At 47.7% G+C, this 10731-nt stretch overlaps 1 protein-coding gene and 1 pseudogene across 1 annotated transcript in view; both read left to right on the top strand.

Annotated features, from left to right (window-relative positions):
* The first annotated feature begins 407 nt into the window (after window positions 1-407).
* Window positions 408-502, top strand: LOC119470819 (annotated as a pseudogene).
* A 6437-nt stretch (window positions 503-6939) lies between these two features.
* LPIN2 (lipin 2) overlaps window positions 6940-10731 on the top strand; it is a 93433-nt gene continuing 89641 nt past the window's right edge. The window contains exon 1 of the mRNA XM_017526073.2: window positions 6940-7146. The gene's annotated coding sequence lies outside the window, so the exon portion shown is untranslated. The remainder of the gene's footprint in view (window positions 7147-10731) is intronic.

The following is a 10731-nucleotide window of genomic DNA, read 5'->3' as shown; positions in this document are numbered from 1 at the left end:
TGAGCATCTCGGATTACAGGCGTGTGCCACCACGCCTGGCTAACTTTTGTATTTTCAGTAGAGACACAGTTTCACCATATTGGCCAGGCTGGTTTCAAACTCCTGACCTCAGGTGATTCCCCTGCCTCCGCCTCCCAAAGTGCTCAGATTACAGACATGAGCTGCCACGCCCCTCATGAGAGGGCACGTACGTAACATTGGAATTACTACTCCGTGCGTGCATGCACGTTCAACTTTCTAGATAATATCAAACTGTTTTCTAAAGTTGTTACAGTTTGATGCTGGATACCCGTAGTCCCAGCTACTTAGGAGGCAGAGGCAAAAGGATTGCTAGAGGGCAGGAGTTCAAGTCCTGTTTGAGCAACATAGGGAGATCCCATCTCTTAAAAAAAAGAAATTAAAAGAAGTTGTACATATTCAGTGGCTGCAAACAGCAGCTTCCTTTGTAGTGTCTGCAGCCTGTTTCTTGTATGAGTTGCTCTAAGGGACCTTGGAGACAGGCCTTTCAGATGTATGTTCATGTCTCTGACCTTTCACTACCCCAATGTAGGCTCCAAACAGTCACTGTGGAAAACCCCAGGGCACTGTGGCCGGGGTTCACATTGGCCAAGTTATCTTGTCCATTCGCACTCAGCTGCAGAACAATGAGCATGTGATTGAAACCCTGTGCAGGGCCAAGTTCAAGTTCCCTGGCCACCAGAAGATCCACATCTCAAAGAAGTGGAGCTTCATCATGTTCAATGCCAATGAATCTGAAGACCAATGGTGGCTGAGAAGGGGCTTATCCCAGATGGCTGTGGAGTCAAGTACATCCCCAGTCGTGGCCCTCTGGACAGGAGGCAGGCCCTGCACTCATGAGGGCTTCCACTACGCTGCTCCCTCTTAGTACTCACCAATAAATTCTGCTTCCTGTCGAAAAAAAAAAGGTTGTACAATTTGGATTTGAACCAGTGAGGTGTCTGAGTGCTGGTTGGTCACCACATGCCCTTGGCATTAGTAATACCTCCAACAGTTGGTGTTGGGCAACTTTAACAATTTTAACCATTCTGGTCAGGCGTGGTGGCTCATACCTGTAATCCCAGCACTTTGAAAGACCAAGGCGGGCGGATCACATGAGGTCAGGAGTTCAAGACCAGCCTGGCCTCCATGGCAAAACCCCGTCTCTACTAAAAAATTAGTCAGGCATATTGGTGCATGCCTATAATCCCAGCTTCTTGGGAGGCTGAGGCACAAGAATTGCTTGAAACCAGGAGGTGGAGACTGTGGTGAGCCAAGATCACACCACTACACTCCAGCCTGGGCAACAGAGCAAGACTGTCTGGAAAAAAATAAAATAAATTTTAAAAATTCAATCATTCTGATGGGTGTGTGGAGGTGTATCTCTTTGCAGTTTTAACTTACATTCTCCTGATTACTAATGAAATTTAACATCTTTTCATACATTTATGGACCATTTGTGCTTAGTTTTTGTGAAATTGATCTTCATTTCTTTTGCTAATTTTTCTATTGATTGTGAGACTTTTTACTTACTGATTCATAGGAGTTCTTCATATATTCTGGATTCTAATCTTGGGTGGATTATATATGTTGCAAATATATTCTCCTGGGATGGTGATTATTTTTGTTTTGTTTTGTTTTACTCTTTCTGGTCTCTTTAAAGAAGTCCTAACTTTAATGTAGTTAAATGTATCAATCTTTTCCTTTATAGTTAGTGCTTTTTGTGTCTTCTTTAAGAAATGCTTTCACTCAAAATTGTATAGCATATTCTCCTATATTGTCTCCTAAAAGTTTTATATCACGAATCACGGAATCTAAGTTGATATTTATTATTTTCAAAAAATCACAATTTCAGAAATGGTAAAATGTGGAAAAGAAAGTATATTCTTGAAATGATGACAGAAGCACAATTTTGTTTTCTTATTTAGGACTTTAATCCAACTAAAGCTGATTTTGGGATACGATGTTGAGTAAAGTCTAAATTTAGTTTTTCTATATAGATAATCACTATGGTTTGAATGTATTCCCCAAACTTCGTGTGTCAGAAATGTTATCCCTGAATTCATATATTGATGATATCTGGAGGTGGGGCCTTTGGGAGGTAATTGAGATTAGATAAGGTCATCAGGGTGGAGCCCCCATGCTGGGGCTGGTGGCTTTATAAGATGTAGAAGAGGGACCTGAGTTACTGTCCCTTACCCTTTTGCCTCTGGAAGCCCTCTGCCAGGTTACAGCATGAAGGCCTTCACCCAACGCGGTCCATTTCCAGCCTACACAATTGTGAGCCAGAGAAACTTCTTTTCTTTATAAATTACCCAGTGTGTGGTATTTTGCTGTAGCAATAACAATGAGTACAAGAATCAACTGCCTCCTAACCATTAATTGAGAAATCCATCTTTTCCCCAATATTCTGAATTGCCCCCTCTGTCATACATCAAATGTCAGTATATATTGAACCTATATCTGGGCTTTCTATTGCATTTTTAAACAATGGCTAGGTGCGGTGGTTTGCACCTATAATCCCAGAACTTTGGGAGGTCGAGGCAGGAAGATCACTTGAGTCCAAGAGTCCAAGATCAGCCTGGGCAACATAATGAGACCCTGTTTTGTTTTGTCTTTTACTCACTTTATTAAAAAGCAAAAAAAAAAATTACTTTTTATATTTTCTTATTTTTATTTTTAAAAATAGACATGGGGTCTTCCCACATTGTCCAGGCTGGCCTTGAACTCCTGGCCTCAAGCAATCCTCCCACCTTGGCCTCCCAAAGTGCTGGGATTACAGATGCGAGCCACTGTGCCTGGACTAATTATTAAACTGACAAAAATTGCGTATATTTATGATGTACAACATGATGTGTTGATACGTGCATACATTGTGGAATGGCTAAATCAGGCAAATTAACATATTCATTACCTCACATACCTATTATCATTTTGTGTGTGTGTGTGGTGAGAATTTCGATTGCATTTGACTGGTTATTCTCCGTCCTCACGGAGAAAGAGATGCAGAAGTCGGGAACAACAAAGCTATTTTTCTAAGGTTGAGTCACCTCCCCTGGGAACTGCCAGACAGGAGGCCATAGGACCACCTCCTTCCAACTCCAGGTTGGGAATACTTGATTCTTACTCTACAGAAAATCCTTCTCCCCTTTCCAGATTCCCTCAAAGATACACCTTCTCCCTGGCTGTCTTCCCCTTGACTTAGATAGGTTCCTCACTGAGCACAGAGTTTTGGAAATAAAGACAGGAAGGAAATGTCTTACAGACAACTTCTGCTTTCCACTGCTAAAAAACCTCCTTGAGACAAGCAGAATGCCTAGGTGCATTCTTACAAGGAGGAAAAGGAGAGAACTCTACGGGAAAACATAGAAGTTAATACATAAAACATTATTTTTGCCCCGTGCCTGTAATTCCAATATTTTGGGTGGCTGAGGTGGGAGGATCGATTGAGCCCAGGAGTTTGAGTCTGCAGTGAACCATGATCAAACCCCTGCACTCTGCCTGGACAACAGAGTGAGACCCTATGTCCAAAAAATAAATCCTGTTGCAAAAGGGATGATGTAATGGCTGAAGCATACAGACTAGAAAGAGCAGGAGAGAAAATTAGAGAGAAAAGGAGCATCCTGGATGCCACGCTAGGGAATCAGCTTGTTTCGTCAAGGCAATGGATCGCCAGCCACCCGTGCCATGGCCAGGTCTGCAATTCAGAGTAGAGGATCCTTAGAATTGGGCAGGACTGGCAGGGAGACCAGCTGGCATACTCCTACAATGGACCACAAGAGAGAGGGCAAGGGCCTAATCACAAGCAGGGGTGAGCGGTGCAACAGAGGAGAGACTTACAAGTGGCCAGTACAATAGCTCTGCAGAGAGCTAGAGTGGAAGTGACAGGACTTCCTGCAGGAATAATGAGTAGGAATGATGGAGGCAGCATGGGAGTAGAGGGAAATGAGACTCCCTCCTAGGTTTCTGGCAAGGATGACTGAACAGATGACAGTGCCATCAGCCAGGATAGGAGATTCAGGAGGAGCAGGTTTGAAGAAGCACAAATGATGGGTTTTAAGTTGACATCACTGTGGACCTTGCTGGTGGAGATGCTGACAGCCACTGAGCACAGGCATGTAGAATTTAGAGGAGTTCCCACTGATGAGAGGAGGAGGGAGTTTCAAGAAGAAAATAATGATCAACATCATCTTGCCCTGCAGAGATCATGAGGCACAAGACATGAAAGGCGTCGGTTTTATTTGGCAACCAGAAGGTCATCGGTGACTTTAGCCTGAGCAGTTTCAGGGTTGGAGGAGGAGCAAGACTGTGAAGACGTGAGCAAACCTGAAACTCTTTCTGGTAGCTTGGGCAGGAAGAGAAGATGTGTGGTTTAAGTCGATAGCCGGAGGGGGAACCGAGCGGCTATGAAAGCCTCTTTTTCAAGTCCAGGAATGAAGCCAGAGTTGAGGAATTAGTGGAGTGAGGTTCCTCACCACGGAGCTGGAAGGTGGAGGGTCAGAGGCCAGCCGAAGGAAGGAGTGCATACATTGTGGAATGGCTAAATCAGGCAAATTAACATATTCATTACCTCACATACCTATTATCATTTTGTGTGTGTGTGTGTGTGGTGAGAATTTCGATTGCATTTGACTGGCTTATTCACTCCAGTGGAACAGGTGAATGTGGGGTGGCCCCTCCACACTTCCTGGGTGGCAGGGCAGAGGGTGAAAGGATTTATCATGCACCAAACATGTAATGAGTCCCCACTTTGCTTAAGTGGTAGCGTAAGCTGGTAGTCACGGGAGAATGAGGAAAATATTAGCAATGTGAACCCATCATTCGGAGTGAGATCTCAAATGTGAGGTTGTTTGGAGGAAGGGAGGGGAGCTCTAGGGCTTCCTGAATGATGAAAGGAAGGAAGGAAACTTGGCAGAATATTTCCCTCCCAAGGCAGAGACAGAGGAAATAGCCTGAGAGAAACAGGAAATGTCTAAGTGGGGAAAATGGAAGAAAGGAAAGAAAATAAACTAATAGCCTGTTTCAGGTTGCAGACACTAAAGCAGGCACTTTATAGGTTATCACGGGGAATCCACAAAACAATTCTGTAAGAAAGACATTGCTATCTTTATTTTATTGATATAGAAACTGAGGATTAAATTCTTTCTCCAGCTTTTTCTTCTCCATATTCATAAAATCCATTGAATACGGAGGGGGACATTCTAGTCCTCTTAAATTTTGTTTTACCTGTGAAGCCAAGTGAGAAACAGTGAAATGGGGAAAATTCCCAGTGGGCTTGGACCAGTGAAACTACCTATCTGCAGGGCCTTGATTACAGATGGGCCAAAACTTAGTTGAGTTTCAGAGAAAAGCAGAAGGAACTTGAGCAAGGAAGTGGTCGCCTGCTCCCTGGGACCAAGCACCGCCCAGCCACACCACGCACTGGTGGGAAGAAACTGGGCTGCAGCTGGGTTCATCACGGAAGAGCTTTGTGTGTGCAAATACCTATTTCAGTACCCTCAGAGCTGTATAAATGATCACACACAAGATGCATGTGAGAAACGAACTGGCCTTTATATATAAGTAACATAGGCTTCTGTTCATTACTTTCAATCACAGAATAGGCTGCAAATTAGAAACCAGTGTGCACCAATAGTATATAGCAGCAGCAATCGAGTTTTTCTTTTTTCTTTTTCTTTTCTTTTTTTTTTTTGAGACGTCGTTTCGCTCTTTCGCCCAGGCTGGAGTGAAGTGGCACAATCTCGGCTTACTGCAACCTCCGCTCCCCGCCCCCAAGCTACCCCTCCACCTCCACCTCCCCGGGTTCCTGCCTCGTCTCCCAAGTAGCTGGGACTACAGGTGCGCCACCACGTCCAGCTAATTTCTGTGTTTTTAGTAGAGACGGGGTTTCACCATGTTGGCCAGGCTAGTCTCCAACTCCTGATCGACCCGCCTCGGCCTTCCAAAGTGATGGGATTACAGGCAAGAGCCACTGCGCCTGGCCCCATTTTTTGTTTCTTTAATTAATTCTTTCTTTCTGAGACGGAGTCCCGCTCTGTTGCCCAGGCTGTCATGCAGTGGCGCGATCTCGGCTCACTGCAACCTCTGCCTCCCGGGTTCAATCGATTCTCCTGCCTCAGCCTCCGTAGTAGCTGGGATTACAGGCGTGAGTCACCACGCCCGGCTGATTTTTTGTATTTTTAGTAGAGACGGGGTTTCGCCAAGTTGGCCAGGCTGGTTTCGAACGCCTGACCTCAGATGATCCGCCCGCCTCGGCCTCCCAAAGTGTTGGGATTACAGGCGTGAGCCACCCATTTCTTAAAAAGTATATTTTAATCCCGCCGACGGTGACTCACGCCTGTGATTCCAGTACTTTGGGAGGCCGAGGTGGGAGGATGCTTGAGCCCAGGAGTTGGAGACCAGCCTGGGTAACACAGCAAGACCCTGCCTCGATAAAAATAACAAAAAACAACAAAAGAACCCCGGTGTATTTTTAAAAATGAGTTGTGTAATAGGATTTTTTTTGTGTGGGGGTGTAAGTAAGCAAAGGAGATGTGCTACTAGTGATCAAAAGGGGATTATAAAACATTCATGCCCGAGACTTTCTTGGCATCTTAATATTCTTTTTCGGCTACCGGGCTCTAAGTCCCACGTGACCCGCCGCAGGGTTGCCATGGGGACCGGAAAAAACTTTTTTTTTTTTTTTTAAGTAACGCTCTTGTCGCCCGAGGCGGGAGAAAATCGGGGCCCAGTCCTCACTCGGCGAGGGGCCGGGGCCTGCAGCCCGGGGACTGGGAGCGGTGAGAAGCCGCAAGCCTGCGGCTAGGCGTCGGGGCAGAAAGGCCGCTGGGCGCTGGGCTGCGGGGGCGCGGTGCGCGGCCAGGAGGGGCGGGGCGCGAGCGTCACGTGGCTGGGCGGGGCCTGCGCGCTGCCCGCCCGCCCGCGGCCGGCTCCACTGCTGCCGCCGCCGCGTCCCATTCATGAGGGCCGCCCGGCTTCGCTGCGGCCCAGGCGGCTTCCGAGGCAGCGGCGGCGGCGGGCGCCCCGGCCCTGCGCGCGCCCCTGGCCGGCCCCGCCCCCTCGGCTTCTCTCCCCTGCGGGTCCTCACCGCCGCGGTCCAGCCTCTGCCTGCCCTCAGCTCCCCGCGGGCCGGGAGTGGAGCCGCTGCAGGTAAGCGGGCGCGGGCCGGGCTCCTCAGGGGCGTCCCTCTGGGGCGGGCGGCGCGTGTCTGCCTCTGGGGGCTCCCCTCGGCGGGCCCAGGGCTGCCTTGCCGGAGGCCGGGACCCTCCGGTGCGGCGAGGGCCGAGCCGTCTCCTCCTCGCGCGCCGGTCCCCTCGTCGCCGCGACCGCGCCACGTAGACGCGGCCCCCGCCGCCGCCGCCGCAGGACGGACCCGCGGGCTGCGCGGGTAGCCGGGGGCGGCGGGGGCGTCAGTGGTGGCTGCTGAGGACTCTGAACCCGCGCGTCTCCCCTGCCGCTGCCCCGGGAATGGTCGCCCAAGACCCCCAGACCCCCGGGTTTGGGGCGCGGAGGGGAGTACGGAGGGCGCGCGGGAGGCCGCATCTCCATCCCGCCCCTGGGGAGGGGGCGCCGGCCACGTGATCCGCGGCGAGGCGGGGGCCGAAGAGTTGCAGGTATTTCTTCCCCGCCGCGCTTTGCCCGGCCCCTCCGCCTTCGGGCTGTGGACGGGGTTCAAGTGTGAGGAGTTTTCGCAAAGGCCCCAGCCCCTGGTGCAGATCTTGATTTGTAAGGAACACGTTCAGATACAGTTTGCACTGAGAGTCTGTCAACTTCTAACGCCAGCGGATCACCATTTTCTCCACTAGCCTGAACATTTTAAGGCTCTTTTCATTGAAAATTCAAGATGGCACTTTTTAGGCATAATTATGGAAAGCAGGACCAGAAAGATCACCCTTCCTTTCAGAAAAGTACTGGAACTATGAATACTTGGAAATGCTCTGAAGGATTACTTAGCAAGCGGCCAAACTAATTTTTAATGGACTTTTGGGGCTTATCCATTTTTTGTTTTTAATTGAAAACGAGTCTCTAGCCTTGATGTCAAGCTAGGCCCTGTTGAAGTTCTTTGCCCAGTAGTGATGCTGAGTGTTACTGTTTATTAAAACTTGGCCTGGGTAGATTATAATGTTTTGACAATACCAAGTCGGTTTTGAAATACATTTTGAAATATTTACGAATTATTTTAGTGGCCTATACGGGTTTATGCGTTAACGGTCCGGTGTTGATCGTTCTCAGTGGCTTGAGATTGAGAAGTGTGGCCAGTGATACTGAAGCGGGGGAGAAACGGCAGAGCCCGCCGCACGGTGCAGGGGACTGAGACAGGTGACTTAGCTTGTGCTGGGGTGCTCCTGCGGCATCCTCACTCGCTGGATAGAGGGCAGTCATCTTCAGGCCATACCCAGCCAGAGGAGAAAAAAAGATCTTGTGAAAGCCGTCCAACACCGGCTGCTTCCCTCCAATTAAATTGTAGTTGATTGTGGTATGTCACACTGAAGTATTTCTTGTTTTTCGAGACAGAGTCCCTCTGTCGCCCAGGCTGGAGTGCAGTTGCCCGATCTTAGCTCACTGCAATCTCCGCCTCCTCTGTTAAAACGATTCTCGTGCCTCAGCCTCCCGAGTAGCTGAGATTACAGGCATGAGCCACCACACCTGGCTACTTTTTGTATTTTTAGTGGAGACGGGGGTTTCACCATGTTGACCACGCTGGTCTTGATCTTCCGGCCTCAGGTGATCTGCCCACCTCGGCCTCCCAAAGTGCCGGGATTACGGGCATGAACAACTGCCCCAGCCAGACTGAAGTATCTCCATGCCCAACTTTTGATAGAGGTAGTCATAGAATGCTAGAAATGAAACGGCAGGTTCTGTTTTAACGTTTGATGGCACAGGTGAGAGTCAACAGGGACGCATTATGCTTAAGAGAAGCTGAATTGAAGTATTTGAAAACCCTCAAACACTAATAAAGTGCTGTTAAGAAGCACGCAATAGGGTCAGCTGGGGCTTTGTCTCCTTTATTGCTAGGAGAATGTAGCAGTAGAGGTTGTCATCACCCTGTATTGTAACTTTTGGTTTTAAGGACTGGACGCAGAGTCCCTGAAGGCCAGACTCAATAGTTGCTCAGTAAGTTCTAAGCACATAGCTGGCTTTGAGATGAGATGAGAGTCGAGGCCTGTTGAATGAAGGTAGACACAGCAGGCATTTGTCCTTACCAGTGACCTGGAAGCCAGTGGCACTTCCTGAGTGAGTTCACTTAGCTTCCCTGAATGGTGAGGCAGGGATGAATAATCCTGCTGGTGCCACGTGTTAAAGGTGGTAAAAGGTCAAATGTTTAAGTATTAATGTTACAGTATGGCTTGGTTCTCTGTGTCAACAGCTATTTTTCGATGCTTTGGGTACATATTTCCTAATACATATTAGCACAGTAACACTTAGCTGGAGGCTTTGTCTTGTTAGTTGATTAGTGGTAAGAGGTAGATTTGGTTATCTCCCATAGGTGCTTAGCAATTTAAGTCAGCAGGTTTTTCTTTAAGCCTGATTTAAGTCTTTCCATCTTTAATCCTTTTCTTTTTACTCTGACCCGGGTGACTGTCATTGAGTGTATATTTGCCGGACTTGCCTTGTCAGATTGGTAGGCAGTGGTTTGGAATCTTCATTTTGAAATCCTGTTTTCTCACTCCAAAACCCTTCATTGCTTAGTAAGTTTTTATACCTCTGGCTTAGACCTAGAGTCTGGTGACCAACTGTTTGCCTTCTTCGTGGTGAAACAACTCACACGTTGGTAGACAGAGCCTCCCGTTGGCAGAATCCTATATAATGTGTCTTTAAAACCTGAAGAGTTTGAAGGTATTTATTGTAGTTTGGAGCAGTAAGTTTTATGGTTATATCTTGGTAATAAGACAATTGAATAACTTGGCTTAGTGGCTTCGGTAATTAACTGAGATTTTTGGAACCCACCTCCTCTGCTGTCAGCTTGATTCTTCATTTTAGTAACACACTGTTACTAATACTAAATACTGATTATGTGTGTGTTTCAAGACTAACGTATGGGAGAGTCACTCACCCTGGGGTCCAAGTGAAGCAGAATCAGTGGCAACCCATGTGTGGTGGGGAAATGGCCGGAATCCAGTCGGGGCCACTCTGTGGGCTGCCTTGCTCTTGATTTTCAGCAGGAAGCTGGTGGAAGCTGGGATCGGGCGTCTGCCCCTGCTCAACTCCTCAGTCAGAAAGGAAGGAGAAGAAAAAAAAATTCTGTTAGGAGGTAAACTGTGTTTTAATGCAAGATAAAACTCTTAATGTCACTTTCAGGATTAAAATGATAAACATTTTTACTAATTTGATTCACTGACTGCAATTTAGTCTTTTTCTGCTAAAGCCTTTGAATGCTGTATTTTGGTGATCATTTTTGTCAGCTTATGTTGTTAAAATTGTTAACAAGAAATGAGGGAGAAGGTAGGGTGTGGTGGCTCATACCTATAATCCCAGCACCTTGGGAGGCCGAGGTGGATGGTCACCTGATGTGAGGAGTTCCAGACCAGCATGGCTAATGTGGTGAAACCTCCGTCTGTACTAAAAATAAAAAAAAACATTAGCTGGGTGTGGTTGCACAAACTGTAATCCCAGCTGTTTGGGAGGCTGAGGCAGGAGAATTTCTTGAACCCTCAAACCTGGGAGGTGGAGGTTGCAGTGAGCCGAGATCCTGCCATTGCCTGGGTGACAGAGCAAGACTCTGTCTCAAAAAAA

This window comes from Cebus imitator, unplaced genomic scaffold, assembly GCF_001604975.1.
Source record: "Cebus imitator isolate Cc_AM_T3 unplaced genomic scaffold, Cebus_imitator-1.0 Scaffold41, whole genome shotgun sequence".
Taxonomy (NCBI): Eukaryota; Metazoa; Chordata; class Mammalia; order Primates; family Cebidae; genus Cebus; species Cebus imitator.
This window is presented reverse-complemented; position numbering and strand designations above follow the sequence as displayed.